The 19,616-nt window shown below is 41.7% G+C and overlaps 1 non-coding gene across 1 annotated transcript; it reads left to right on the top strand.

The window, feature by feature from the left end:
* The first annotated feature begins 16,384 nt into the window (after positions 1 to 16,384).
* On the top strand, positions 16,385 to 16,498 carry LOC140285984 (U5 spliceosomal RNA). Its single transcript, XR_011910907.1, has one exon. It is a non-coding gene; the product is annotated as a U5 spliceosomal RNA (small nuclear RNA).
* Positions 16,499 to 19,616: the final 3,118 nt, after the last annotated feature.

The raw sequence follows: 19,616 nt of genomic DNA, 5'->3' as shown, positions 1-19,616 counted from the left end.
CCTTCATATTTACCATGTCTAGAAAGATTTAAACAAAAAAAAAACAACGTTGTACTTTGCAGTAAAAGAAAGAGCAAATCTAAAGTTTCAGGAATCCGAGAATAAGCTTACTTTCATGAGTTCTTCACGATTTCGGATTTTGCTATAAAATGAATTCCTTCACTCAAACTAAATTAAAACTGCTAAACCGCTAATCTGTTACATGTAAGGCAGATGTCAAATTCACCGAAATAGGATCTAAGGGTATTCGGCCAATCGAGCTGTAGCAGCTTTGGTAAAAGAGTATAAGTTGAAGAGTTTGTGAATAAAGGTGTGCACACACATAGTGAGCTGTAGGAAAATAGGCAGGGAGCAATGCCGGCTGGGGTATAGGTTCTTGTATGTTGTCTGACTGTTTGATTTGAATGTGTTGTGTAAGTGTCCTGTTGAATGTTACATGTTTGGGCTTTGACACTTCACTGTGGTTGTTAACTGTGTGGTGTGTCCTGAAATGTTATATGTTTGGGCTGTGTGACATGCTTAATGCTTGTCAGTAGCTACCCACTTATTCATATATAGCAACTGACAACATAAGAAGTCTGGACATACTTTGATAGTAGTTGTAGAAGTATCCTTATTGATAATAGATAAACTAATTCATAGTGATAGAACAGTAGATGAACAGGTGCCTGCACATGTCTCACGAAAATAAAATGGGTGTATGATTGCTGACGGCAGAGCAATACTGCCAAACTTATGAGTTCTTGTGGCAAACTTGATTCAGTGTCTTGACGTGTATACGCTGTTTCGCTGACTTGATTGTCACAAGAAACAAAGTGTGTTTGATAAGATCCGACCATTTTATTAGGGGAGGATCAGTATGTATGGATTCTGATGTGACTGATAAACCCATTCGTATCGTAAGCATAATCTAATACGTGAGACAACGCCCTGGCACACAATCAAAAAAAAAAAGAGAGAGCGGTTTTGTGTCCACACAGTCCATAATGTAGAAAAGAGAGAAAAAAGCCTTTCTGATTTGGTGTGTGTGCTCACAGTGCAGAGTGTAGAGAAAAGAGAGAAAAGAAAGCCGTTTTGGTGTCACGGGTGTTGTGACTTACACACACACATTTCTGAATTGAGAAAGGAAATTATTTTAGAGGAAGCACTAGAGTTTAGATCCCACATTTGTTGATAGGCATTCATTTATTTCTTCACTTCTGATGAAGTTTCAACAATAAACAACAAACTTTGTATTATGAGAAAGAACCAGACTCATTCTTCAGGAATCCGAAAATAAGCTCTATTTTACGAGTTATGCACGAATTCGGATTCTCCTATAAAACGAATTCCTTAACTCTAACCAAGTTAAGACTGCTTTGTACTTCATATTTATTCATGTCTAATCAAGTTTCAACGATAAACAACGTTGTACTTTCTAGAATGAGAAAGAACTTCTTCAGCAATAAGCATCTCTTGACATATGACGAAATACAGATTTTGCTATAAAATTAATTCCTTCTATCAGCCTGACTTAAAACTGTTTGTCCTCCTTATTTATCCACTTCAAATCAAGTTTCAACAATTAAAAAAATGTTGTAGTTTGAGAAAAAACAACTTCATCTTAAGCAATCAGTAGGGTAAGAAAGGGTAAGAAAAGGTGCAAATGCCAACCATACATCACTAAAAGGTGGAGCGGAAGTATTTGGCTGCAAGTAGGTGCGAATGCCTGACAATGTATGATCAAAAGAGGGAGCGGAGGTTTTCGGCTGCAAGGTCTGAATGTCCAACCATAATTTGTAAAAACCGGGGAAGAAAAGGCTCGAAAGCCCGACTATACACCATCAAAAGCGGGAGCGGAGGTGTTCGGCTGCAAGTAGGTGTGAATGTTCGACCATAATTTGTAAAAAGCGGGTAAGAAAAGGTTCGAATGCCCGACTATATATTAACCAAAGCAGGAGGAGAGGTCTTTGGATAAGAGTGGGTGAGAATTTACAACCATAATCTATAAAATGCGGTGAAAAAAAAGGTGTGAATACCCCATAGAACACTAAAAGGTAGAGCGGAAGTGTTCGGCTGCAAGAAGGTGTGAATGTCTGACCATAGTTTGTAAAAAGCGGGTAAGAAAAGGTTCGAATGCCCGAACATACACCATCAAAGGAGGGAGCGGAGGTGTTCAGCTGTAAGAAGGTGTGAATGTCCGACCATAGTTGGCAAAAAGCAGGTAAGAAAAGGTTAAAATACCCGATTGTACACAATCAATAGCGGGAGCAGAGTTGTTCCGCTACTAAAAGGTGTGAAAGTCCGACCATGGTTTGTAAAAAGCGGGTAAGAAAAGGTGTGAATGCCCGACAATGTATGATCAAAAGAGGGAGAGGAGGTTTTCGGCTGAAACAAGGTCTGAATGTCCATCCATATTTTGTAAAAATCTGGGAAGAAAAGGCTCGAAAGCCCGACTATACACCATCAACAGCTGGAGCGGAGGTGTTCAGCTGCAAGAAGGTCTGAATGTCCATCAATAATTGCTAGAAAACATGGAAGAGAATTTTCGAATATCAAACCGCACATGATCATAAGCGGGAGAGGAGGTGTTCAAATGCAAGAAGGTGTGAATGTCCACCCATAATTACTGCAAAATGGGTAAGAAAAGGTACGAATGCCCAACCATACATGATCCTAACAGGGAGCGGAGGTGTTTGGCTGCGACAAGGTGTGTATGTCCACCCATAATTAATGAAAAGCGGGCAACAAGTAGGTTTGAATACCCATCATCAAAAGCAGGAGTGGATGTGTTCGGCTACAAGAAGGTGTGAACGTCCGACCAAAGTTTGTAAAAAGCAGTGAAGAAAAGTTTCGAATATCCAACCAAACATAATCAAAAGCGGGAGCAGAGCTGGTGTGAATGTCAGATCATAATTTGCAAAAAGCTGATGAGAAAGGGTGAGAATGCCCGGCTATACACCATCAAATGCGGGAGCGGAAGTGTTCGGCTGTGAGTAGGTGTGAATGTCAAACCATAATTGCTGAAAAATGTGTTAGAAAAGACTAGAATGCCGGACCATACATCATCAAAAGCGGGAAAAGTGGTGTTCGGCTGCAAGTAGGTGTGAATATACAGCCATAATTACTCACAAACCGGTAAGAAAAGGTAGTATTGCCAGACCATACATTATCAAAACAGGGAGCGGAGGTGGTTCAGCTGCAAGGTGTGAATGTCTGACTAAAGTTTATAAAAAGCGGGTAAGACAAGGTGCGAATGCCTGACAATGTATGATCAAATGAGGGAGCGGAGGTTTTCGGCTGCAAGGTCTGAATGTACAACCATAATTTGTAAAAACCGGGGAAGAAAAGGCTCGAAAGCCCGACTATACACCATCAAAAGCGGGAGCGGAGGTGTTCGGCTGCAAGTAGGTGTGAATGTTCGACCATAATTTGTAAAAAGCGGGTAAGAAAAGGTTTGAATGCTCGACTATATATTAACAAAAGCAGGAGGAGAGGTCTTCGGATAAGAGTGGGTGAGAATTTCCAACCATAATCAATAAAATGCGGTGAAAAAAAAGGTGCGAATACCCCATAGAACACTAAAAGGTGGAGCAGAAGTGTTCGGCTGCAAGAAGGTGTGACTGTTCGACTATATTTGGTGAAAAGCAGGTGAAGCAAGGTCTGAATGCCCAACCTTACATCATCAAAAACGAGATCAGAGGTGTTTGGCTGCAAGAAGGCCATAGTTTGCCAAAAGCGGGTAAGCTGCGAATGACCGACTAAATATCAACAAAAGTGGGGGCGGAGGTCTTCGGATGCAAGTGGGTGTGAATATTCCACCATACAAGTATGGTGGAGAGGAAGCTGTGAATGGCCGACCATAGTAAAAAGCGGGTGAGAAAAGGTGCGAATGTCCAATCATACATGATCAAAACAGGGAGCGGAGGTGTTTGGCTGCGACAAGGTGTGTATGTCCACCCATAATTAATGAAAAGCGGGCAACAAGTAGGTTTGAATACCCATCATCAAAAGCAGGAGTGGATGTGTTCGGCTACAAGAAGGTTATAATGTCTGACCATAGTTTGTAAAAAGCGGGTAAGAAAAGGTTCGAGTGCCCGAACATACACCATCAAAAGAGGGAGCGGAGGTGTTCCGCTGTAAGACGGTGTGAATGTCCAACAATAGTTGGTAAAAAGCGGGTAAGAAAAGGTTAAAATACCCGACTGTACACAATCAATAGCGGGAGCGGAGTTGTTCCGCTACAAGAAGGTGTGAAAGTCCGACCATGGTTTGTAAAAAGCGGGTAAGAAAAGGTTAAAAAACCGGACTGTACACAATCAATAGCGGGAGCGGAGTTGTTCCGCTACAAGAAGGTGTGAAAGTCCGACCATGGTTTGTAAAAAGCGGGTAAGAAAAGGTGCGAATGCCCGACAATGTATGATCAAAAGAGGGAGTGGAGGTTTTCGGCTGCAAGAAGGTCTGAATGTCCAACCATAATTTGTAAAAACCGGGGAAGAAAAGGCTCGAAAGCCCGACTATACACCATCAAAAGTGGGAGCGGAGGTGTTCAACTTCAAGACGGTCTGAATGTCCATCAATAATTGCTAGAAAACATGAAAGAAAATTTTCAAATATCAAACTGCACATGATCATAAGCAGGAGAGGAGGTGTTCAGCTGCAAGAAGGTGTGAATGTCTACCCATAATTACTGAAAAATGGGTAAGAAAAGGTGCGAATGCCTAACCATACATCATCAAAAGAGGGAGCGGAGGTGTTCCGCTGTAAGACGGTGTGAATGTCCGACCATAGATGGTAAAAAGCGGGTAAGAAAAGGTTAAATTACCCGACTGTACACCATCAAAAGAGGGAGCGGAGTTGTTCAGCTAAGAGAAGGTGTGAAAGTCCGACCTTGGTTTGTAAAAAGCGGGTAAGAAAAGGTTCGTATGCCCGAATATACACCATCAAAAGCGGAAGCGGAGGTGTTCGGCTGCAAGATATTGTGAACGTCCGACCAAAGTTTGTAAAAAGCAGTTAAGAAAAGGTTCGAATATCTAACCAAACATAAGAATGAGTCTTTTCCGCTGTAGAATGCCCGACTATAGACCATCAAATGCGGGAGCGGAGGTGTTCGGCTCTGAGTAGGTGTGAATGTCCGACCATAATTGCTGAAGAATGTGTTAGAAAAGGTAAGAATGCTGGACCATACATCATCAAAAGCGGTAGAGGTGGTGTTCGGCTGCAAAAAGGTGTGACTGTTCGACTAAAGTTTGTAAAAAGTGGGTAAGACAAGGTGCGAATGCCTGACAATGTATGATCAAAAGCGGGAGCGTAGGTGTTCAGCTGCAAGAAGGTCTACATGTCCATCAATAATTGCTAGAAAACATGAAAGAAACTTTTCGAAAATCAAACCGCACATGATCATAAGTGGGATAGGAGGTGTTCAGCTGCAAGGTGTGAATGTCCACCCATAATTCCTGAAAAATGGGCAAAAAAAAGGTGTGAATGCCCAACCATACATCATCAAAAGCAGGAGTGGAAGTGTTCGGCAACAAGAAGGTGTGAACGTCCAACCAAAATATGTAAAAAGAAGTTAAGAAAAGGTTCGAATATCCAACCAAACATAATCAAAAGCGGGAGCAGAGCTGTTCGACTGCAAGTAGGTGTGAATGTCAGATCATAATTTGCAAAAAGCTGATGAGAAAGGGTGAGAATGCCCGACTATACACCATCAAATGCGGGAGCGGAGTTGTTCGGCTGTGAGTAGGTGTGAATCTCCGACCATAATTGCTGAAAAATGTGTTAGAAAAGGTAAAAATGCCGGTCCATACATCATCAAAAGCGAGAGAGGTTGTGTTCGGCTGCAAGTAGGTGTGAATGTCCAGCCATAATTACTCACAAACGGGTAAGAAAAGGTAGTATTGCCAGACCATATATGATCAAAACAGGGAGCGGAGGTGGTTCAGCTGCAAGAAGGTTTGAATGTCAAAGTAAAGTTCAAATATATTAACAAAAGCGGGAGGAGAGGTCTTCGGATGAAAGTGGTTGAAAATTTCCAACCATAATGTATAAAATGCGGTGAAAAAAAAGGTGTGATAGAACACTAAAAGGTGGAGCGGAAGTGTTCGGCTGCAAGAAGGTGTGAATGTCCGACTATATTTGGTGAAAAGCAGGTGAAGCAAGGTCTGAATGCCCAACCTTACATCATCAAAAGCGAGATCAGAGTTGTTTGGCTGCAAGAAGGCCATAGTTTGCCAAAAGCGGGTAAGGTGCGAATGTCCGACTAAATATCAACAAAATTTGGGGCGGAGGTTTTCGGATGCAAGTGGGTGTGAATATCCCACCATACAAGTATGGTGGAGAGGAAGCTGTGAATAGCCGACCATAGTTTGGAAAAAGCGGGTAAGAAAAGGTTTGAATGCCCGAACATACACCATCAAAAGAGGGAGCGGAGGTGTTCCGCTGTACGAAAGTGTGAATGTCCAACCATACTTGGTAAAAAGCGGGTAAGAAAAGGTTAAAATACCCGACTGTACACAATCAATAGCGGGAGCGGATGTGTTCGGCTACAAGAAGGTGTGACAGTCCGACCATGGTTTGTAAAAAGCGGGTAAGAAAAGGTGCGAATGTCCGACAATGTATGATCAAAAGAGAGAGCGGAGGTTTTCGGATACACGAAGGTTTGTATGTCCTACCATAGTTTGTAAATAGCGGGTAAGAAAAGGTTCGAATGCCCGACTATACACCATAAAAAGCGGGAGCGGAGGTGTTCCGCTGTAAGACGGTGTGAATGTCCGACCATAGTTGGTAAAAAGCGGGTAAGAAAAGGTTAAAATACCCGACTGTACACAATCAATAGCGGGAGCGGAGTTGTTCGGCTACAAGAAGGTGTGAAAGTCCGACCATGGTTTGTAAAAAGCAGTTAAGAAAAGGTTCGAATATCCAACCAAACATAATCAAAAGCGGGAGCAGAGCTGTTCGACTGCAAGTAGGTGTGAATGTCCAGCCATAATTACTCACAAACGGGGGAAGAAAAGGTAGTATTGCCAGACCATACATGATCAAAACAGGGAGCGGAGGTTCAGCTGCAAGGTGTGAATGTCTGACTATAGTTTGTAAAAAGCGTGTAAGACAAGGTGCGAATGCCCAACAATGTATGATCAAAAGAGAGAGCGGAGGTGTTCGGCTGCAAGGTCTGAATGTCCAACCATAATTTGTAAAAACCGGGTAAGAAAAGGCTCGAAAGCCCGACTATACATCATCAAAAGCGGGAGCGGAGGTGTTCAGCTGCAAGAAGGTGTGAATGTTCGACTAAAGTTTGTAAAAAGCTGGTAAGACAAGGAGCGATGTCCCTTCATTGTATAATCAAAAGCGAGAGCGGAGGTGTCCAGCTGTGAGTAGGTGTGAATGTCCGACCATAATTGCTGAAAAATGTGTTAGAAAAGGTAAGAATACTGGACCATACATCATTAAAAGCGGGAGAGGTGGTGTTCGGCTGCAAGAAGGTGTGAAAGTCCGACAATGGTTTGTAAAAAGCGGGTAAAAAAAGGTTCGAATGCCCGAATATACATCATCAAAAGCGGAAGCGGAGGTGTTCGGATGCAAGAAGGTGTGAACGTCCGACCAAAGTTTGTAAAAAGCAGTGAAAAGTGAGAAAAAGCATTTCGTGAGTTCTGCATGATTTGGGATTTTGCTTATAAAATGCATTACTTCACTCAAACTATGTTAAAACTGATTTGTCCTTCATATTTACCATGTCTAGAAATATTTAAACAACGTTGTTTTTTTTTTTAAATCTATCGAGACATTGATAAATATGAAGGTAAAAGCCGTTTTAACATAGTTTGAGTGAAGGAATTGATTTTATAGATAAAATCCCAAATCATGCAGAACTCCTCAAAAGGGGCGTATGGCTTAATCACAAGTGTGGTTCTTTCTCATTCAGGGTAGTATGAGGAAGTTTATGCTTGAAATATATGTAGAAATGGGTACATATGAAGGACAAAGCAGTGTTAACTTAGTTTGAGTGAAGGAATTCATTTTATACATAAAATCCCAAATCATGCAGAACGTATGAAAAGAAGCTTATTCTCGGATTCCTGATCCTTCAGTTTTGCTCTTTCTTCTACTGCAAAATACAATGTTGTTCTTTGTTGAAGTCGATCTAGACATTGATAAATATGAAGGAAAAAGCAGTTTTAACTTGGTTTAAGTGAATGAATTCATTTTATACATAAAATCCGAAATCGTGCAGAACTCATGAAAATAAGCTTATTCTCGGATTCCTAAAACTTTTGATTGGCTCTTTCTTTTATTGCAAAGTACAACGTGGGTTTTTTGTTTAAATCTATCGAGACATTGATAAATATGAAGGTAAAAGCCGTTTTAACATAGTTTGAGTGAAGGAATTAATTTTATAGATAAAATCCCAAATCATGCAGAACTCCTCAAAAGGGAGGTATGGCTTAATCACAAGTGTGGCTCTTTCTCATTCAGGGTAATATGAGGAAGTTTATGCTTGAAATATATGTAGAAATGGGTACATATGAAGGACAAAGCAGTGTTAACTTAGTTTGCGTGAAGAAATTCATTTTATACATAAAATCCGAAATCGTGCAGAACTCATGAAAATAAGCTTATTCTCGGATTCCTAAAACTTTTGATTTGCACTTTCTTTTACTGCAAAGTACAACGTTGTTTTTTGTTGAAATCTATCTAGACATTGATAAATACCAGCCGAAACTCTGCTGCCACTTTTGATAATTTATGGTTGGGCATTCTTACCTTTTCTTACCCGCTTTTTACAAATTATGATCTTACATTCACACCTACTTGCAGTCGAACACCTTCTCATCCACTTATGATCATGTGCGGTTGGGCTTTCGCACCTTTTCTTACCCATTTTTCAGTAATTATGGGTGGATGTTCAGACCTTCTTGCAGCTGAAAACCTCCGCACCTCTTTTGATCATACATTGTCGGGCATTCACACCTTGTCTTACCCGCTTTTTACAAACTTTAGTCGGACATTCAAACCTTCTTGCAGCTGAACCACCTCCGCTCCCTGTTTTGATCATATATGGTCTGGCAATAGTACCTTTTCTTACCCGTTTGTGAGTAATTATGGCTGGACATTCACACCTTCTTGCAGCCGAACACAACCTCTCCCGCTTTTGATGATATATGGTCCGGCATTCTTACCTTTTCTAACACATTTTTCAGTATTCGAACCTTCTCTTACCCGCTTTTTACAAACCATGGTTGGACTTTCATACCTTCTTGTAGCTGAACAACTCCACTCCTGCTTTTGATGATTTATGGTTGGACATTCGCATCTTTTCCTACCCATTTTTCAGTAATTATGGGTGGATATTCACATCTTCTTGCAGCTGAACACCTCCTCTCCCGCTAATGATCATGTAAGGTTTGATATTCGAAAATTTTCTTTCATGTTTTAAAGCAAGTATTAATGGACATTCACACCTACTTGCAGCCGAACACCACCTCTCCCGCTTTTGATGATGTATGGACCGGCATTCTTACCTTTTCTAACACATTTTTCAGCAATTATGGTTGGAGAATCACACCTACTCACAGTCGAACAACTCCGCTACCGCATTTGATGGTGTATAGTCGGGATTTCTCACCCTTTCTCATCAGCTTTTTGCAAATTATTCTCTGACAGTCACACCTACTTGCAGTCGAACAGCTCTGCTCCCGCTTTTGATTATGTTTGGTTAGATATTCGAACCTTTTCTTAACTGCTTTTTTACAAACTTTGGTCGGACGTTCACACCTTCTTGCAGCCGAACACCTACGCTTCCGGTTTTGATAGTGTATATTCGGGCATACGAACCTTTTCTTACCCGCTTTTTACAAACCATGGTTGGACTTTCACACCTTCTCTTAGCTGAACAACTCCGCTCCCTCTTTTGATTGTGTACAGTCGGGTATTTTAACCTTTTCTTACCCGCTTTTTACCAACTATGATCGGACATTCACACCGTCTTACAGCGGAACACCTCCGCTCCCTCTTTTGATGGTGTATGTTCGGGCATTCGAACCTTTTCTTACCCGCTTTTACAAACCAGGGTCGGACTTTCACACCTTTTAGTAGCCGAACAACTCCGCTCCCGCTATTGATTGTGTACAGTCGGGTATTTTAACCTTTTCTTACCCGCTTTTTACCAACTATGGTCGGACATTCACACCGTCTTACAGCGGAACACCTCCTCTCCCGCTTATGATCATGTACGGTTTGATATTCGAAAATTTACTTTCTTGTTTTAAAGCAATTATTGATGGACATTCAAACCTTCTTTTTGATTGTGTATAGTCGGGCATTCGAGCCTTTTCTTCCCGGTTTTTACAAATCATGGTGTGACTTTCACACCTTCTTGTAGCCAAACAACTCCGCTCCCGCTATTGATTGTGTACAGTCGGGTATTTTAACCTTTTCTTACCCGCTTTTTACCAACTATGGTCGGACATTCACACCGTCTTACAGCGGAACACCTCTGCTCCCGCTTTTGATGGTGTATAGTCGGGCTTTCGAACCTTTTCTTACCCGCTTTTTACAAACTATGGTGGGACATTCAAACCTTCTTGTATCCGAAAACCTCCGCTCTTTCTTTTGATCATACATTGTCGGACATGCGCACCTTTTCGTACCCGCTTTTTACAAACCATGGTCGGACTTTCACACCTTTTAGTAGCCGAACAACTCCGCTCCCGCTATTGATTGTGTACAGTCGGGTATTTTAACCTTTTCTTACCCGCTTTTTACCAACTATGGTTGGACATTCACACCTTCTTACAGCAGAACACCTCCGCTCCCTGTTTTGATTATGTATGGTTTGACATTCGCACCTTCTCTCACCCGCCTTTTACTATGGTCGGCCATTCACAGCTTCCTCTCCAACATACTTGTATCCGAAGACCTCTGCTCCAAATTTTGTTGATATTTAGTCGGACATTCGTACCTTACCTGCTTTTGGCAAACTATGGCCTTCTTGCAGCCAAACACCTCTGATCTCGCTTTTGATGATGTAAGGTTGGGCATTCAGACCTTGCTTCACCTGCTTTTCACCAAATATAGTCGGACATTCACACCTTCTTGAAGCCGAACACTTCCGCTCCACCTTTTAGTGTTCTATCACACCTTTTTTTCACCGCATTTTATACATTATGGTTGGAAATTTTCAACCACTCTCATCCGAAGACCTCTCCTCCCGCTTTTGTTAATATATTTGAACTTTAGTCGGACATTCAAACCTTCTTGCAGCTGAACCACCTCCGCTCCCTGTTTTGATCATATATGGTCTGGCAATACTACCTTTTCTTACCCGTTTGTGAGTAATTATGGCTGGACATTCACACCTACTCACAGCCGAACAACTCCGCTCCCGCATTTGATGGTGTATAGTCGGGCATTCTCACCGTTTCTCATCAGCTTTTTGCAAATTATGATCTGACATTCACACCTACTTGCAGTCGAACAGCTCTGCTCCCGCTTTTGATTATGTATGGTTGGATATTCGAACCTTTTCTTAACTGCTTTTTACAAACTTTGGTTGGACGTTCACACCTTCTTGTAGCCGAACACATGCACTCCTGCTTTTGATGATGTATGGTTGGGCATTCGCACCTTTTTTTTACCCATTTTTCAGGTATTATGGGTGGACATTCACACCTTCTTGCAGCTGAACACCTCCTCTCCCACTTATGATCATGTGTGGTTTGATTTTCGAAAATTTTCTTTCATGTTTTCTAGCAATTATTGATGGACATTTAGACCTTCTTGCAGCTGAACACCACCTCTCCCAATTTTGATTATGTATGGACCGGCATTTTTACCTTTTCTAACACATTTTTCAGCAATTATGGTTGGAGATTCACACCTACTCACAGCCGAACAACTCCACTACCGCATTTGATGGTGTATAGTCGGGCATTCTCACCCTTTCTCATCAGCTTTTTGCAAATTATGATCTGACATTCACACCTACTTGCAGTCGAACAGCTCTGCTCCCGCTTTTGATTATGTATGGTTGGATATTTGAACCTTTTCTTAACTGCTTTTTACAAACTTTGGTTGCACGTTCACACCTTCTTGTAGCCGAACACATGCACTCCTGCTTTTGATGATGTATGGTTGGGCATTCGCACCTTTTTTTTACCCATTTTTCAGGTATTATGGGTGGACATTCACACCTTCTTGCAGTTGAACACCTCCTCTCCCACTTATGATCATGTGCGGTTTGATTTTTGAAAATTTTCTTTCATGTTTTCTAGCAATTATTGATGGACATTTAGACCTTCTTGCAGCTGAACACCACCTCTCCCGATTTTGATGATGTATGGACCAGCATTTTTACCTTTTCTAACACATTTTTCAGCAATTATGGTTGGAGATTCACACCTACTCACAGCCGAACAACTCCGCTACCGCATTTGATGGTGTATAGTCGGGCATTCTCACCCTTTCTCATCAGCTTTTTGCAAATTATGATCTGACATTCACACCTACTTGCAGTCGAACAGCTCTGCTCCCGCTTTTGATTATGTATGGTTGGATATTCGAACCTTTTCTTAACTGCTTTTTACAAACTTTGGTCGCACGTTCACACCTTCTTGTAGCCGAACACATGCACTCCTGCTTTTGATGATGTATGGTTGGGCATTCGCACCTTTTTTTTACCCATTTTTCAGGTATTATGGGTGGACATTCACACCTTCTTGCAGTTGAACACCTCCTCTCCCACTTATGATCATGTGCGGTTTGATTTTCGAAAATTTTCTTTCATGTTTTCTAGCAATTATTGATGGACATTTAGACCTTCTTGCAGCTGAACACCACCTCTCCCGATTTTGATGATGTATGGACCGGCATTTTTACCTTTTCTAACACATTTTTCAGCAATTATGGTTGGAGATTCACACCTACTCACAGCCGAACAACTCCGCTACCGCATTTGATGGTGTATAGTCGGGCATTCTCACCCTTTCTCATCAGCTTTTTGCAAATTATGATCTGACATTCACACCTACTTCCAGTCGAACAGCTCTGCTCCCGCTTTTGATTATGTTTGGTTAGATATTCGAACCTTTTCTTAACTGCTTTTTACAAACTTTGGTCGGACGTTCACAATATCTTGCAGCCGAACACCTCCGCTTCCGCATTTGATGGTGTATATTCGGGCATACGAACCTTTTCTTACCCGCTTTTTACAAACCAAGGTCGGACTTTCACACCTTCTCTTAGCTGAACAACTCCGCTCCCTCTTTTGATTGTGTACAGTCGGGTAATTTAACCTTTTCTTACCCGCTTTTTACCATCTATGGTCGGACATTCACACCGTCTTACAGCGGAACACCTCCGCTCCCTCTTTTGATGATGTATGGTTAGGCATTCGCACCTTTTCTTACCCATTTTTCAGTAATTATGGGTAGACATTCACACCTTCTTGCAGCTGAACACCTCCTCTCCCGCTTATGATCATGTGCAGTTTGATATTCGAAAATTTTCTTTCATGTTTTCTAGCAATTATTGATGGACATTCAGACCGTCTTGCAGCTGAACACCTCCGCTCCCACTTTTGATGGTGTATAGTCGGGCTTTCGAGCCTTTTCTTCCCCGGTTTTTACAAATTATGGTTGGACATTCAGACCTTCTTGCAGCCGAAAACCTCCACTCCCTCTTTTGATCATACATTGTCGGGCATTCGCACCTTTTCTTACCCGCTTTTTACAAACCATGGTCGGACTTTCACACCTTTTAGTAGCCGAACAACTCCGCTCCCGCTATTGATTGTGTACAGTCGGGTATTTTAACCTTTTCTTACCCGCTTTTTACCAACTATGGTTGGACATTCACACCTTCTCTCACCCGCCTTTTACTATGGTCGGCCATTCACAGCTTCCTCTCCACCATACTTGTATGGTGGGATATTCACACCCACTTGCATCCGAAGACCTCCGCCCCCACTTTTGTTGATATTTAGTCGGTCATTCGCACCTTACCCGCTTTTGGCAAACTATAGCCTTCTTGCAGCCAAACACCTCTGATCTCGCTTTTGATGATGTAAGGTTGGGCATTCAGACCTTGCTTCACCTGCTTTTCACCAAATATAGTCGGACATTCACACCTTCTTGCAGCCGAACACTTCCGCTTTTAGTGTTCTATGAGGCATTCACATATTTTTTTTCACCGTATTTTATAGATTATGGTTGGAAATTCTCACCCACTCTCATCCGAAGACCTCTCCTCCCGCTTTTGTTAATATATAGTCGGGCATTCGAACCTTTTCTTACCCGCTTTTTACAAATTATGGTCGAACATTCACACCTACTTGCAGCTGAATACTTCCGCTCCACCTTTTAGGTATGTATGGTTGGCATTTGCACCTCTTTTTATACTGATTGCTGAAGATTAAGTTGTTCTTTCTCAAACTACAAATTTTTTTTAATTGTTGAAACTTGATTTGAAGTGGATAAATAAGGAGGAAAAACAGTTTTAAGTCAGGCTGATAGAAGGAATTAATTTTATAGCAAAATCTGTATTTCGTCATATGTCGAGAGATGCTTATTGCTGAAGAAGTTCTTTCTCATTCTACAAAGTACAACATTGTTTATCGTTGAAACTTGATTAGACATGAATAAATATGAAGGACAAAGCAGTCTTAACTTGGTTTGAGTTAATGAATTCGTTTTATAGGAGAATCCGAATTCGTGCATAACTCATAAAATAGAGCTTATTTTCGGATTCCTGAAGAATGAGTCTGGTTCTATCTCATAATACAAAGTTTGTTGTTTATTGTTGAAACTTCATCAGAAGTGAAGAAATAAATGAATGCCTATCAACAAATGTGGGATCTAAACTCTAGTGCTTCCTCTAAAATAATTTCCTTTCTCAATTTAGAAATGTGTGTGTGTAAGTCACAACACCCGTGACACCAAAACGGCTTTCTTTTCTCTACACTCTGCACTATGAGCACACACACCAAATCAGAAAGGCTTTTTTCTCTCTTTTCTACATTATGGACTGTGGGGACACAAAACCGCTCTCTCTCTTTTTTTTTTTTAATCGTGTGCCAGGGCGTTGTCTCACGTATTAGATTATGCTTAAGAAACGAATGGGTTTATCAGTCACATCAGAATCCATACATACTGATCCTCCCGTAATAAAATGGTCGGATCTTATCAAACACACTTTGTTTCTTGTGACAATCAAGTCAGCGAAACAGCGTATACACGTCAAGACACTGAATCAAGTTTGCCACAAGAACTCATAAGTTTGGCAGTATTGCTCTGCCGTCAGCAATCATACACCCATTTTATTTTCGTGAGACATGTGCAAGCACCTGTTCATCTACTGTTCTATCACTATGAATTAGTGATCTATTATCAATAAGGATACTTCTACAACTACTATCAAAGTATGTCCGGACTTCTTATGTTGTCAGTTGCTATATATGAATAAGTGGGCAGCTACTGACAAGCATTAAGCATGTCACACAGCCCAAACATATAACATTTCAGGACACACCACACAGTTAACAACCACAGTGAAGCGTGTCAAAGCCCAAACATGTAACATTCAACAGGACACTTACACAACACATTCAAATCAAACAGTCAGACAACATACAAGAACCTATACCCCAGCCGGCATTGCTCCCTGCCTATTTTCCTACAACTCACTATGTGTGCGCACACCTTTATTCACAAACTCTTCAACTTATACTCTTTTACCGAAGCTGCTACAGCTCGATTGGCCAAATACCCTTAGATCCTATTTCGGTGAATTTGACATCTGCCTTGCATGTAACAGATTAGCGGTTTAGCAGTTTTAATTTAGTTTGAGTGAAGGAATTCATTTTATAGCAAAATCCGAAATCGTGAAGAACTCATGAAAGTAAGCTTATTCTCGGATTCCTGAAACTTTAGATTTGCTCTTTCTTTTACTGCAAAGTACAACGTTGTTTTTTTTGTTTAAATCTTTCTAGACATGGTAAATATTAAGGACAAAGCAGTTTTCACATAGTTTGAGTGAAGGAATTCATTTTATAGATAAAATCCCAAGAGTCTGCTGAGAAAAGAGAGTGAATGCGAAGTAGACTTTAACACGGCTATGGGAGCGAGCCGAGTGTGGGCTAACCGGGAGAATTGCTTGAAAGAAACGCGACACCGAATGAGCGATCAGAACAAAGCCTCAATACGGGATTCTCGTGGTATTTTTGTTGCTGCCTTGTCTTTTGCACAGAGTAAAAGACAAGGCAGCCATCGAATAGGGCCCGATTAATCCTACTTGGTCAGCCGAGGAGCAAGGGGGGGGGGAGCAAGCGTCTCAACCAAGCAAAGCTCACCATGGGGAAGGTGGCTATGCCAACTAGCCTGATGCCCTGCTCCCGCAGTGACGGATAATCGTACTCTGGTTTCTCTTCATAACGTACAAGTCTTTCGCCTTTTACTAAAGATTTCTGTGGAGAGCAGCACTAATGAGTTGTTTCTATTTTTGGCAGGCTTTACCTTTGCGGGTGAAGCCCTTTCTGTCTGTGCAAAAGAAATCTTCTTACTGTGCAGAGTGACTTCTCTGAGTAGAGTCGCCTTACTTGTTGCGACTGTGCCGATGTTCGAAGCTGGAGTGCAAAGTTGTTGCTTGAATGGTGCTTGCTGGAGCGTGCGGGAGTGCAAAGTTATACCATTTAAAAGGGCTGAAGAGTGCTCAGTGCAGCGGGTGGGCGACACTCTGGCCACCTTGAAAACCGAGGTTACATCCACTACCAGGGGCAGCCCAAGTTCTGCCGCAAGTGTGGTGAGCATGGGCACCTGGTTGAGGCTTGTACCAAGGTGTTATGTGGGAAGAGCAGAGAAATTGGGCAAACTTTTGGAGAGTGTCCAAATGGCAGGAAATGTAATCTCTGTGGAGAATTAAATCACCTCTTCAGAGATTGCCCTAAATCTTTTGCCAACAAATTAAAGACGGTAAAGCCACAGTCAAGCCAACAAAGAGAAGGACCAAAGGTGGCAGTTGGTGAACAAAGTGAAGAGGTTGACCCAATAAATTCAAACTTCCCGCCAAAAGCTTGGATTGGAAGTGAGGAGCAAAAAGGGGAGGGGCCTGTAGAGGCCTCACCACTCAGTGTTGAAGTCTGTGAGAATTCACAGGCAGAGGGTGGAGCTACGCTAAATGAGGAGGAAGAGCAGACAGGTGAGTCTAGTGAAGATACTCACCTCCCCGAAGGTCAACAGCCGAAGAGGACGGCATCTGAGCCTCTGATTCCCCAGTGGTATCAGAGAAGAGGGGAAGGGTTAGGTCCCTTTCAGACAGTTCTTCAGTGGAAGAACCTAGAGTCTTCCCCTCCGACTCACCAAATGAGGTCTCCTTTTTAACTTCAGCTCTGCAATCGACCCCCAGGGACTCAAAGTTAAATGCAACATTGCGTCAGAGGCCAACATCGAGAGTCCGAAAAGGAAATATAGATCACCCTACTCACTTTTCACCTAAAGAAATGGTTAATGGTTCTCACCTTCTCAACACTAAATGTGAGAAGTGTGAAATCAAAGACAAGAGCCCAGAGTATTTTATCCTTCTTAGACTCCATAAAATCAGATGTGTTTTTAATACAAGAATGTGGACTACCTTTTTTAAAAAACCATAGACAATGGGAGGAAATGTGGCCCCATTTATCGATATGGAGTGGCTCAAATCAAAATAAAAATGATGGTGTGGCCATTCTAATTAAAAATCCGCATGTTCTGGTGAAAGGTAGCACAGTGGTGAGAGACGGACGGGCACTTTTAGCACACTTGAATTTTATGGGGCAAGACTTTAACCTCTTAAATATTTATGGTTTCAATGGAAAAAATGAAAGGTATGACCTTTTAGAAGATATACAGCTTTACATGCTAGGGCAAGTACCTTTAGTTGTAGGAGGGGATTTTAACTGTATCTTGAGCAGGAAAGATAGAAAAAGAGCAGGGGTAGATTTTAAAGTGGATAAGACTTCGATTTTACTTCAGGGCATATGCAGGGATTTTAAGCTTACTGACTGTTTTAAAACCATGCATCCCAGAGAGGAGGGCTTCACCTGGTTTAGTCATGATGGCACCAGAGCCTCTCGCGTTGATTATTTCTTTACTAGAGATTGCCCACCCACTGATGTTAGATTAACCCCTGTTTTCTTTTCAGACCACCTTATGCTCTCCTGCACCCTTTCACCCCCTTCTGGTGTGACGGTAGGAAGTGGTCTGTGGAAACTCAACTGTTCCCTGTTGGAGGATGAAATCATAGTCAGTCAGTACAGGGAATGTTATAAAGAGTGGCAGACCCTTCAAGACCTCTACGAAACACATGCACAATGGTGGGAAATGGTGAAGGAAACGACCCAGACTTTTTTTAAACAGCAAGGTAAACGGAAAGAAAAAAAGGAAAGAGAATAGATGTATGATGGGACTACATAAACGCTTACAGCGCTTCTTTAAACTAAATCAGTGTGGCATAGACTTTAAAGAAGAAATCAAAGATGTCAAAAAGGAAATGTCAGTTTTAGCAGAAATAAAGAGTAAAGGAATTTTTGTAAGAAGCAGGGAGCAGGAAATTGAGGAAGGTGAAAAAGAAAGAAAGTTATAAATAAAAAGGAGTGTAATCAAAATCTAAAAAGAGAAGATGGGTTTTTAACAAAATCCACACAAGAGATGATTGAAACTGTACATACCTTTTATAGTAACATGTACAAAGAGAAACCAGTGCACTTGGAAACATCGGCAGAAATCTTAAAATTCGTTGACAAAACCGTAAAAGAGAATGCACACTTGACACAGAATTTTACTGCTTTAGAGTTAAAAAAATGCCTAACAGGTTTTAAGAGAAGTCGAGCTCCGGGTTTAGACGGGCTTCCTGCAGAATTCTATCTGACCTATTGGGACCTTTTATCATCAGACATTTTAGATGTTTTTAAAGATTTTGAAAAACTCGACCGACTGCCTGACAGTTTTAGAGTGGGAATAGTGACTCTACTTTATAAAAAAAATTATAAGACTGACCTAAAGAATTGGAGGCCCATCACACTTTTAAACTTTGACTGTAAACTTTTTTACAGGTAATTCACCCAGACCAAGCTTGTGCCATCTCAGGGAGACAACTCACCGACAGCCTCGTACTGATTCGAGACATCATTGATTACGCTAGAGACAGAAACACCCGGCTTGTCATCTTAAATTTAGACTTTGAAAAAGCATTTGATCGGGTCTCGCATCAATATCTCTTTCAGGTGTTGCAGCCATCGAAAAGGGCCCGATTGTTCCTACTTGGTGAGCTTTGCTTGGTTGAGACGCTTGCCCCCCCCCCCTGCTCCTCGGCTGACCAAGTAGAAACAATCTATTCGATGGCTGCCTTGTCTTTTACTCTGTGCAAAAGACAAGGCAGCCACAAACACCACGGGAACACCGTATTGAGGCTTTGTTCTGACCACTCATTCGGTGTCGCGTTTCTTTCAAGCAATTCTCCCGGTTAGCCCGCACTCGGCTCGCTCCCAGAGCCGTGTTAAAGTCCACTTCGCATTCACTCTCTTTTCTCAGCAGATTAAAAGAAAGTTTCATCTTGGGCTCCCTGAAACTTCCATCCTGCACCGCTGTTTGCTTTTTCACAAGAGCAGA

This window comes from Leuresthes tenuis, unplaced genomic scaffold (genome assembly GCF_036924035.1).
Source record: "Leuresthes tenuis unplaced genomic scaffold, fLeuTen1.0.hap1 SCAF_68, whole genome shotgun sequence".
Taxonomy (NCBI): domain Eukaryota; kingdom Metazoa; phylum Chordata; class Actinopteri; order Atheriniformes; family Atherinopsidae; genus Leuresthes; species Leuresthes tenuis.
The sequence above is the reverse complement of the archived record's forward strand: the minus strand, read 5'-3'. Positions and strand labels throughout refer to the sequence as shown.